The sequence below is a fragment of the Ailuropoda melanoleuca genome, chromosome 2, assembly GCF_002007445.2.
Source record: "Ailuropoda melanoleuca isolate Jingjing chromosome 2, ASM200744v2, whole genome shotgun sequence".
Taxonomy (NCBI): domain Eukaryota; kingdom Metazoa; phylum Chordata; class Mammalia; order Carnivora; family Ursidae; genus Ailuropoda; species Ailuropoda melanoleuca.
The window spans coordinates 1,264,629-1,275,977 of NC_048219.1; positions in this window are offsets into that span (position 1 = coordinate 1,264,629).

Below are 11,349 nucleotides of genomic sequence, written 5' to 3' on the forward strand. Positions count from 1 at the left end.
GCCGGGAGCGGAAGGGAGGGGGGTTGGGGGGGAGCGGACCGAAGACCACACGCCTGGAAGGACAGATGGACACCAGTCTCCCACGGGGACAGACACTGGGGCGAAAGGTCGGAGGGCGACCTGAGGACGCAGCCTCCCGCGCCAGCCTCAAAACAGGGAGACCCTTCCCCCACCACACTGGCGCCCCACTTCACACGCTCGGGACCCGGCCCCTTAGGCCTCACCCCCTCCCTCCCCCACTGCGATCGCCCTGGAAGGCCCTGCTCCCGGGCCGAGGCTTGGGACTCGGGCTCCCGCGGGGCCTCGGGGTGGGGGCGGATGGGGGGAGGGGGCAGCCCCGCCTCCCGGAGGAGAGGGGAGCGCCTCATTACGCCGGGCTCGCCCGGGATGCCCGGCTCTCGGCGTCCGCCGCCTCCTCCTCCGGGGACGCCCCGGGCCTGCAGCCCTCTGCCCTGGGGGACCTCCCTGCCAGCAACAGCCTCGAGCCCTGGGGAGAGACTGTGGCTTCCGTGGCGAGGAGCGAGCTCCCGGTCCCGGGAGGGAGACCGGGGCAGCCCCAGAGGCCTGGGAGGCGCATCTGCCAGGCAGATGGTAACTCCGAGGGGGTAAGGTGCGTGAGGAGGGCTCGTTATCCTCGCCTAGAGCCAACAGCACCTGCTCTCCCCCTGGAGACCGGCTTCACTCGGCGGAGCCCGCCTGACCACCGAGAGGGGCAACCGTCCGAAGGTCGTGCAACCTGCTGAAGGCTGGGCTAGGGCGAGGTCTCCACTGGCTCAGCCTGCCGGCCCTGCGCCTGGTCCCATCCTCAGTGAAAGAACACCCTCAAGTTCACTCTCCCCCTCATTCCAGAGCTCCGGGTGGGGGCAGGCGGGAGGGAAATGGGTGTGGCTTTTTAGTGACACAACAGCTGGTGGAGGGGGCTACCTGAGAGGAGCCAGCCCAGCCCACCCCCCCCCCACTATGCAAAAGCGTCCTGGGCCCAGAGGCCCGGCACCTTGGGGACAGGGGGGGAAGGGGGCTGAGAAACGGGAGACAGAGACAGTGGAACACCTGGGATGGGTGTGGAATGGGAGTCACTCCTGGGTTTGTATCCCTATCCTGTCATTGGCTAGCTGTGTGACTTCGGACAAGTCATGTCCCCTCTCTGAACTTCCGTAATCTCAGCTGTAAAATGGGGCATGGGGCTGGCTAGCTGCCTGGGTGCCTCACAGGACTCTTAGCAAAGCAACATGGAAGCAGGCTCCTGGTGCTTCATGAGTGAGAGAACACTAGCCCTTCATTCATTCCTGCTTCGGAGCTGTCAGAGCTGGGGGGGGGGCGGGATCCGTAAGGGATGACCCAGCCCAACCTCCTCATTCACTGAGGGGACAACTGAGACCCTGAGAGAGAGGCTCCGGGGCTTGCCCCAAAGCCCACAGCGTGTCAGCTTGTCAATGCAGGTCTGTGGCTTTCCCTCCACCAGCTGCCCCATTCACCATTCACGAAGGCTCTGCAGAGTGTCTGCTTTGAGGTGAGCACCAGGCCAAATGCTGGAAGAGAAAACAAAAGCGTAACAAGCAGGATGATGAAGTACAAGGAGACGCTCTTACATTTGTGTCCTGCTTCTCTGTTTTTCCCCCAAAGCATTTCATATCCATTATTGACCTTGCATCTCAAAATAAATACCTTCCGAGGTAGAAAGAGGAGGCCTTGCATCCCCATCTAACTGATATTCACAGAAAGGGGATTAAGTGACTTGCCAAGGCCACAGGCTAGTGATGGAGCCAGGAGAAGCCACTCTTCCCAGCTGTGGTTCCAGGTCTTTGTAGGGGACACTCCATGTGGGGCTGGGACCACCCTACTCACCCGGTTCCCTCCTTGCTGCTGAGTTATGATGCAATTGACACATGGAGCACCCAGCACAGTCCCCGCTGTACAGAGGTGAGCAGAGCAGCACAGGGAGGGCCGAGGAAGCCTGCACACACAGCAAGCGAGAGTAAGAAGATAAGCCGGCTTTTACACCCCATCTGTTTTTAGATTTTCCTTGCCCTGTTCCAAATAAGGTTAAAGGTGGCAGCATTACACCTTCCCAACTCAGTACCTACCCCCTTCCTGAAGCACACCCCCACACAAGCACTTGACAGTGAGAAAAGCATTTCCATGACTATTACCTCCTTGGAGCCTTCTTTTAGCCTTTAGAAGCTGCAAGACTGGGACAGTCAGGCCCATTTTACAGATAAGGTACTGGAAGTTTGACTGCTGTCTCCAAATTCAAGCAGCAGTTCTACAAGAGCAAGTGTGAATGAGCCTGGCATTCCTCCACCCCTACCCCTCCCAGCTGCCGTGGTTACAAAGGCCGCACTCAATCCTCCTTCCTGTCCAGCTTTCAGTGGGGGCATCCCTTTATCCCTGGGGCGCTAGACTTGGATGCAGACACATCCTGGGGATCCCTGCGTTCTCCAAAGCTGAGGGGCTGGCTCTGAGCCAGATGCCCAGGGCTGTATTGGGATGCCAGGGCCAGATGGAGGAATGGACCAAGTAAGACAGGAGTGGAAGCTGCCCTCCCTGCCACCCAGCAAGGAAGACTGGCGATACACGGTCAAGTGCAGTAGCCCAGGGGGGAGGGGACAGCCTTCACTGCAGCTGCCACATTCAAATCCCTAACCTGGCATTTCTTTTTTTTTTTTTTTTTTTTTTTNTTTTTTTTTAAAGGTTTTATTTATTTATTTGACAGAGAGAGACAGCCAGAGAGAAGGAACACAAGCAGGGGGAGTGGGAGAGGAAGAAGCAGGCTCCTAGCAGAGGAGCCTGATGCGGGGCTCGATCCCACAACGCCGGGATCACGCCCTGAGCCGAAGGCAGACGCTCAACGACTGAGCCACCCAGGCGCCCCTAACCTGGCATTTCTTAACTCCATGATTATTTCACCTCATGGTGCCTCAGTTTTCTCATCTGTCGAATGGGGCTAATAATTACTGCTGTTCGGTCAGGTTTGTTCCGGGGACGGAGCTCATACACACATCATATGCCTGATACGCAGTAAGTCCTAGATGAACACAGTTCTCCTTCTCAGCTATTGACTCTCTTTGTGGCCTTGAAGAAGCTGGTTCTCTCCCCCTCGGCCTCTGACCCCACATTACAAAATAGGAAACTTGAAGAAAATCACGTCTTTTTTTTTTTTTCCAAGCTGCAAAGTCAGCCAGTTCTCCCAAATCTAAAGTAGACAAAATCTCCTTGAGGCAAAAGTGAGGGACTTGCCCCTCAAACTTCATCTGAAAGCCCCTTCATGGGACCCTAGGACTCCACAGAATTGGGGACCACAGGACTGAACCATGTCCCCAGCCCCTTGGGCACAGACATTCCCGAGTTGAAGTAATAGGTCTTGGCAAGTCCCTGTTGTGCACTGAGCCCTACTCCAGCGTGGGTGGGGTACAGGGAAAGCCAGCCCCAGCAGCACCCAGCACAAAACCTGGCACATAGTCCTTCCCTTTGTTTCCTTCCCCCTCTCCGACCCAGACGGGGAAACCGAGGCACAAGCAGCTGCAGCAGAGAGCCATGGCAAGACTTGGCGAAGAATGAGGCTGTGGGATACCTCAGCCCCAGGTAGGCGGCTACAGAGGGGAGGGCGGGGAATGCAGAGCTTTGCCAGGGCTGGCTCCGACCCTAGCCTTCCGTCAGCAGGGAAGGCCAGGACGCTGTGCGAGGTCAATGGCCAGCTGGTCACCTCCAGAGAGGCTAAGTGGCCTCGCAGCAGGGCACCCCTGCTCGGAGCCAAGTCTGGATGCCAACCCACGTCACCCCCAGCCCTCTCCGCTTGTGGACTGGAGCCTGGGTGCAGCCAGGCGGGCCCTCTGCCCCCCACCTCCACACTCATGCACAAATGCACGGACACACCGGGAGAGAAGCGTGTTAACTCATGGACGGTGGGGCTTAGGCCTCGAATCAAAGAACAATAATGCAAGAATTCATGCTTCTCTCACTCCTGCAGCAAATGTGTGTTGAGGACTTTTGTGGCAGCACCGTCTCTCCCCCGTCCCTCCCCTGGACAGCTCAAGGACCCTTAGTTGCTTCCCTTCACTTGTCTAATCACCAAGACATTTTCTTCAGAAAACATCTTACAAGAAACCTCAGTAAATAAAAAAATAGACAAAGGGCAAGCCATTGGGGACCTAGGGGCTCAAGACCCACACTTTGGGCCCCTCCCAGCCCAGGGCCATTCTTCTGAAAGGGTCTCCAAAGAATGCCCAGAGCACCAGACAGCTCAGGGGGAAACCACCCGTAGAGTTTATCTAGCCCAGCCTCCTCGCCTTACAGATGGGGAAACTGAGGCCTGACCGGGCTTGCTGGAACCCAGAGCTCCCCCTGCTCTTCGTAGCATCAGCATACCCAGAACTATATGGGGGCGGGGAGCTCCAGCAACGAAGGATCAGTCAGAAAATAAAAGGGCCTTTCTCAACAAGGAAGTTTGCTGTGTTTCAGATAAAATAAATAAAAGGATCAGAGGGTAATTTTTAAAATTTTCATTGTACCCACAGCCCACAAAGGAAGAGTCCCACAAGCTCTTCAGGAAAACCTAAGGAATGGTGAGGACAAGCTTAGGGGCCAGATGTCACCAGAACATGAAAAGGGGATAACTGGTAGTGTCCTGAATGTGCTCTTCCCCACCCTCCTCGTTCCACATACTCACTTGGAGGAGGGAGGGAGGGAGGGGTCCCAGAACTCTAAGAGAGCAGTTCTGCCTATAGCCCCCAAACCAGACGGAGCAGCTGGGGTGCTGGGGCTCTGCGCCACACTGGAAAACAGTAGCCCCTCTTGGGCTGGGAGAAAAAAGCGCAGCGGACAGGCCTGGCGCCAAGGTGCTCCCGCACATCCTCACCAGCCTAGGGGCAGACAAGGGCAGGCTCACTTTTAGCCCTGTGCACACGTGGGGGAAGCTCAGGAGACTGGGAACTGTGGTCTGGCTCTGATGCCCGGGCTCTGAATACTTTACCCACGTGTCGGCCGTCGTCTGTTCAGAGCTCCCAAGAGGCCCAAAGTCCGCTGATGAAAGAGCCCCTGACCCCACCAGGGCAATGAGCTGAGCTAAAGGGGACGAAGAAGAAGCTGACCCCAGCAAGTTCAGAAAGGGCCACCACCACCTTCGGATCCCAAACTCCTCCTGCCCAGTCACTACCAGGAGCTTACCAGGCCCCGGATCATGCTAATGGCTGTAGACAATCCATGCTCATGATTACCTTGGGAGTGACTTTCATGTGTCTTACACCATCTCTAAGGGCCTGCGGCCAGGAAAGTTGAGTGGCAAGCCCAGAGCAGCAAGGGCCCAGGAGAGGCAGCCACGAGGAGGCAAGCCTGAGCTCCCAACTGTTGGGCAACACTGCCTCCCTGAGGACACCTGGGCCCCTAGAGTCACCAAACCAGGGACAAGCCCATTCTGGTCTCTGCACCAGGGCCTACCCCCAGATATGGAGGGGGTGTAGATGGGAGAGTGCAAACCTCTTGCAGGCCGAGGACTCCTTGAAGATCTGATAAAAGACATGGATTCTCTTTCCCAGGAGCAGAAAACTGTGTACCTGGTTTCCAGGGGATCTCTGAACCCCCAGGGCCCCTTAGATAAAGAACACGGACTAGATCCCACAAATGCCAGTCCCCACTGGTGTCTCCCGCGACAACAGCAGGGCTTTTTACAGCTGAAGGCCAGAAGCCCTCACCCCTGCCTCTCCCCCAAACCTGGGGTCAGACCTGTGGTGGCTCAAGCCTGAGGAATGTGGCCACTGACTCCTGAGCCCGCTGAGGGGCTGTGCATGGCTCCGGACCCTTCTGCCTCCACTGGCTGTTAGTCAAGCACTTGCCCATCCCATGGATGCCATGTCATTTCAGGTCCATGGGGACAGGTAAGGCTGGCAGGACAGACAGGAGGTACTTTCCCACTCCACAGGAGGGAAAAGCCGGTCCCAGACAAGGAAGACGAGCTGCCCCACTGGAGACAGAGCCAGGACCAAGACCCCAGGTCTCCCAGCACAGAGATCGGTCTACTCGACCTGATGAAGAGCAAGTAAAAGAGGGTAAATCAGAAGACCCGAGCCAATCCCAGCTACACGCCTTCCTACCTACGAGACGTGGGTGCCGTCACTTTCCCCTCTGAGCCAGAACTCCTCTCAGCTCTGAAAGGGGGGTAACAAGATCAGCCTCAAAGGGAGATTATATGGATCAGGTGAGGTGCTGTTGGGCCACTGCAGGCGACAGCCCCATGCCATGAGTCCCACAACCTAAGCTCTCCCAGGGGTGGGCAGAAGGGTCCTTTCTCCCTAGGAAAGGAACTCCCTATGGAACAGGAAGGGGAGAAGAGTGAGGAGAGGCCGCTGCATGGCCACAGGATGGCCTCGCCATCCTTCCCTGCCTGAACAGGGGATGGGGAAGGAAGAAATCCAGTGTGCGAGGGCAGGTGCCAGGCACAGGTGAGAAAGATGGGAAGAGACAGACCTGCAGAAGCAGACAGAAGCAGAGAGGCTAAGAAAGCCTTGGGGGAGGAAGACAGAGCCACACGCAGAGGAAGAAACTCTTACCTGCACTGGGAGGCAAGAGGCAAACAGGGCAGATGACAAGAGGCAATAGAGCAGGGGATAGAGAAGCTGGGCACTTGGACGAGGGGGCAAAAGGCAAAGACAGGACAGAAGAGATGAGAGCAAGGACAGCAGGCCAGGCTGAGAGAAGCTTCCTCCTTTCTCCTGCTGAGAAGATGCTTCTGGGGGGAGAATTAGAATCTATGCCATACAATTTTTTTAAGCATCCTTTACCAGTATGAAGTCATTTGGGTATTTTAAGAACGTGTGATGCATTATGCATGTCTCGTTTTTGTTGAAAGAAATCATGGTTAGTATATTTAAAGATGTGAATGCCTGGGAAATTATCGGGGGAGAAATGGGGGATTTTTTTCCCCCAGAATTTTCCGGGCTTCTCAAAACTTTCACGTCTGCACCCAGCTTCCAGGTGAGTTGGGTAGAGAAAGGAAGGAACCAGAGAGAAAAATCCCTGCTTCTCCCCTTTCCAGGCTGTGCCCCGCCTGACCTGGGATCAGCAGTCCGGGATCCTCAGGATCCTCCGAGGCCTGTTCCCTGGTCCTCAGGGGAGAGAAAATTTGCACAGACCTTGGGAAGCACACAGCCTTGGTTGCTCCGGAGGCCTTCAGCCGGCCTCAACCATGGGGGCACAGCGCCACCTGGAGGTCATGGCAGAGACTGCAGCAATAGGAGGGATCCCATGCCGAGTCCGGCGGTGGGAAGGGTAGGAAGAAATAAAGACAATGGACCAACTTACTGCCAGCCTGTATGAAGCTCCATCCTACGAAGCACCTTCAATACTAGGAAAGATGATAAGGGGCTGGGAGACCTGCAGTTGGGGCAATTTGGACATTAATGTTAATATGACCTCATTTATACCTCCCTCCCCCCAGCCTAGAGAACATTCAGGTTACCCATACAAGGTGCCTGGCACACTCGGTGCCTAATTAATGCTTGCTGAGTTCAGTTGTGGCCCTCCAGAGTTGTGGCCCAGTCCCGGAGGGATCTGAATTTGAGGAACGTCATGGAAGGCAATCACTCTGGCAAGGACAGAGGGTAAAGGGCAAGAGAGGAGGCCCCCCGCCCAGGCCCGGTCAGCCCCTCTAACCAATGCCAGTATCACTGGCTCGGCCTCGTGCGCCCTACTCTTGGGGAAGGGAAATGCCAGGTCCCTCGCCGGCATCTGGAAAACAATAAGGGCAGCTGCAGGGGAAGTGACTAATGAGCACTCCAGGGAGCAATTCAGGACATCGTACATCGAAACTTATCTCATTCAAAATTGATAAGTTAACACTATCTAATTAGACAGAAAATGTGCTGATCTCCCCGGCTTTATGGGGATGTGGTCCTGAAGTTGTAATGGGCAGCTAGCCTGATGAGGGCCCAGCTCTCATCTGTCACACCTGCAGGGCCTCCAAACTGCCCTCCTCGCTCCCTCACCCACTCTCAGACATGCAAAATATCAGAGCTGGATGGAGGCTTGGAGGGCTCCGAATCCAACTTTGCTCAGTTTATAGACAGAGCTGAGGCCCAGAGAGGTCAAATCACTCCATTTAGATCACACAGCACCAGAGCCAGGACCTGAAACCAGGCCAGCCTTTGGGCTGCTAGTCCAGACTATTTCCCACCAAATGATGACATCGTGCCAACTTTCCTGTGCAGAGTCCTCAACGCCGCGGTCAGCTCGCTGGACGTGATGTTCCTCTCGTACAGTTTATTCACATTGGCTTGAAGCCCTAAGAGAGGCCCTTCCCTCCTTACAACCAGGTCATGGCCCTCATCTCTGGTCCAGTCACTGCCTCCCACACGCAGTCTCCCAGGACTGCTTACCCCACATCTAGTTCACTTGCTAGTCAACTCACGCATTCCACGGACATTCACTGCTTAAGCTCTTGGGCTTGGAGTCAGACCGTGTGGGCTTAAATCTTGACTCTCTTGTGAGTTTGGCAAGACACCTGACCTCTCTGGGCCTTGGTTTCCTTCGCTTTATTATTTTTTATTTTTATTTTTTAAGATTTTATCCATTTGAGAGAGAGAGAGAAGCAGGCTCCCCACTGAGCAAGGAGCCCAAAGCGGGGCTCGATCCCAGGACCCCGGGATCATGACCTGAGCTGAAGGCAGACACTTAACCGACTGAGCCTCCAAGGAGCCCTGTTTTCCTTCTCTTTAAAGGAAGAATAAGACAAACACGTAAGTCATGGTGCGGATTAAATGGCATGGATCGTGTAAAGCCCCTCGTGAGTAGCCAGCAAAGAACAAGCCCTGATGTTGCCTCTAACTACTGTATAGTGACAAGCCGAGGAAAAAGAAGATGTAGGTCCTGCCCAAGACATGGGCCATACGGTTAAGGGCAGGAATGAGCAGACTGTATTATGGAATCTCAGGGAGGGGCACACCCCCCCACGCCGAGGCACCTAGGAATGGAGGGGACACCACCTAAAGTTGAGTTTGAAAGGGCAAGTAGACGGCCAGCAAGGCCAAGAGCCAGGACTCCAGGGGCAGGACTCAGCACGGCCTGTCTCGGGAACCTCACCGCCTGTGCAGTCCAAGCCATAAGCACGGGACAGAGGGATGCCGAGGGGCTTGGACAGGTGGCCTGGCCTGGGGTACACAAGCCTTCCGATGCCATGGAAGAGTCAGGGCCTGGGCCTGGAGATGACAGGGAGCCTGGGGAAGGGCTTTAAGCAGAGGAGGGACACGGTCAGGTTGGTGTTTCCTGTAGGTCATTCTAGGCTCCGTGGGGTACGTCTTCTCTGCGTGGCTCCCCTTCTGCAATGCTGGCCTGCCCTCGGCTGGTTTGTTTTGAATGGTCAGGGGATCTGCTCTAAGCAGGTCAGTTTCAAAGGCCCATCCCGGCTACACTGTTCTGTGAACCACGGATACGCCCAGCAACTGAGGGTCATCACGCCTGGCCAATATGGTTTACTGCCTTGCAATGAGGGTGTATTAAGACAACTCTGAGCCCTGTGAGGGCAGAGACTGTGTCATACTCATTTTTCCATCTCCAGGCACACATATGGCTGAATATACATTTAGCAAATGTTCGTTAGATGAATAAATGCCCATCAGTGATCTCGAACATGACCGGCTCTTCCTCTGCGCATTCCAGAGGCCATGTGGGATCATCAGCCTCGGACCCAGGGTCCAATGGGGATTTTCATGGCCTGGGCCTGGGGTTGTAAAGGGTGCCAGATTGGCCAAGTTTGTCATGTCGTTGTTTGCTTTTTCAATGTTCACATATTGTTGCTTCTTGAATTTTCTATCATAATTCTGAATGAGTTAGGGTTCCAAAGACCTGCTGTCTGGCTTCTGTTCCATCAAGATAAGCTAGGGAACCTCAAAGCCTCCCCCTGTGGTGTGTAAAACCAGGGTGTGACTGGTGACTGCTGAGGTGCTGACTGGCCAGGAAAATGCTGCGTCGGCAACACTCAATGGTCTGCTGGGTCACTTCCCTTCCCCTCTCAGGCTTAAAGTGATAAAAGACAAAAGGTGGAGGCATTCTAGTCAGACCAGAGCACATCACGTAACGCACAAATTGGGGTAATACGGTCTCCCCTGCTTGCTTGCCCTAAGTCTTAGGAACCCTGCCTGTAGGGAACATAACACAGGCTGGCTCACGATGAGGGGCGGCTGGAGGCAAACACAGAACCCTTCTGAGCCTCACTTGTAAAGTGGGGATAATAATGTCCGCTCTGCAGAGCCCCCCCCCGCCCCCGCATTCATGCACATAAGGTGCCTCGCAGACATTCAAAGCGCCAGGAGCAGATACTCCAGAGGACTCCTCTCGAAACTGTCTGTCTAGCACTAAAGTGACTGAGCATGAGGGTGGAATTAGCAAAGAACTGAAAACTCACAACTACCCCAAGGTCGGTTCAGCACTGATGTCCTATGGTCCTCGCCGCCCTGTCACTCCCCAGCCCCCGGCCTGGGCCCTGCCTGTCTCCAGGTAGGTCCCATCCCGCCCTCCCGGAGATGAGAGTCCCGAAATGGAAGGTGTAACGGCCACAGGAGCAGGTGGCTGGGAGACAGGGTCAGCCCCACCTGGGCTAGGACTGAGCAGGGACCTCAAATCTGGAACCTGCGTACATGTGTGTCCACGTTCCTGGCCAGCTGTCCCTTCCAAGGCGGGGACCATGTACTGCGGCTGGGTCTCCCAAGCTCGGCTCGGAGGAACAGTCGAGACAGATTTGGTCTGCCCAGATCTGAGTGGGGCTGGGGAAGAGCTGGCGGCCTTGCCTTTTGAATCACTCCAGTCAGACTTAGTCCCGAAATCTGTGCATAAGATCACCACATACACTGGCCACAGGGGGTTCATTCATCCTCTACTGAAAGCAGGACCTGGGCGCCTGGGTGGCTCTTCTCGGGGTCCTGGGATCGAGTCCCGCATCAGGCTCCCTGCTCGGCATGGGGTCTGCTTGTCCCTCTCCCTCTGCCCCCCCCCCGCCATTCATGCTAAGAAATAAAAATCTTAAAAAAAAATAAAAAATAAAAAAATAGGGGTGCCTGGGTGGCTCAGTAGTTAAGCATCTGCTTTCAGCTCAAGGTTCCCTCTCTCACTGGCTGTCTCTATCTCTGTCGAATAAATAAATAAAATCTTTAAAAAAAAAAAAATAAATAAAAAAAAAATAAAAAAATAGGGGTGCCTGGGTGGCTCAGTAGTTAAGCATCTGCTTTCAGCTCAAGGCATGATTACAGAGTCCTGGGATTGAGCCCCGCATTGGGCTCCCAGCTCTGCTGGGAGCCTGCTTCTCCCGCTCCCACTCCCCCTGCTTGTGTTCCCTCTCTCGCTGGCTATCTCTGTCAAATAAATAAA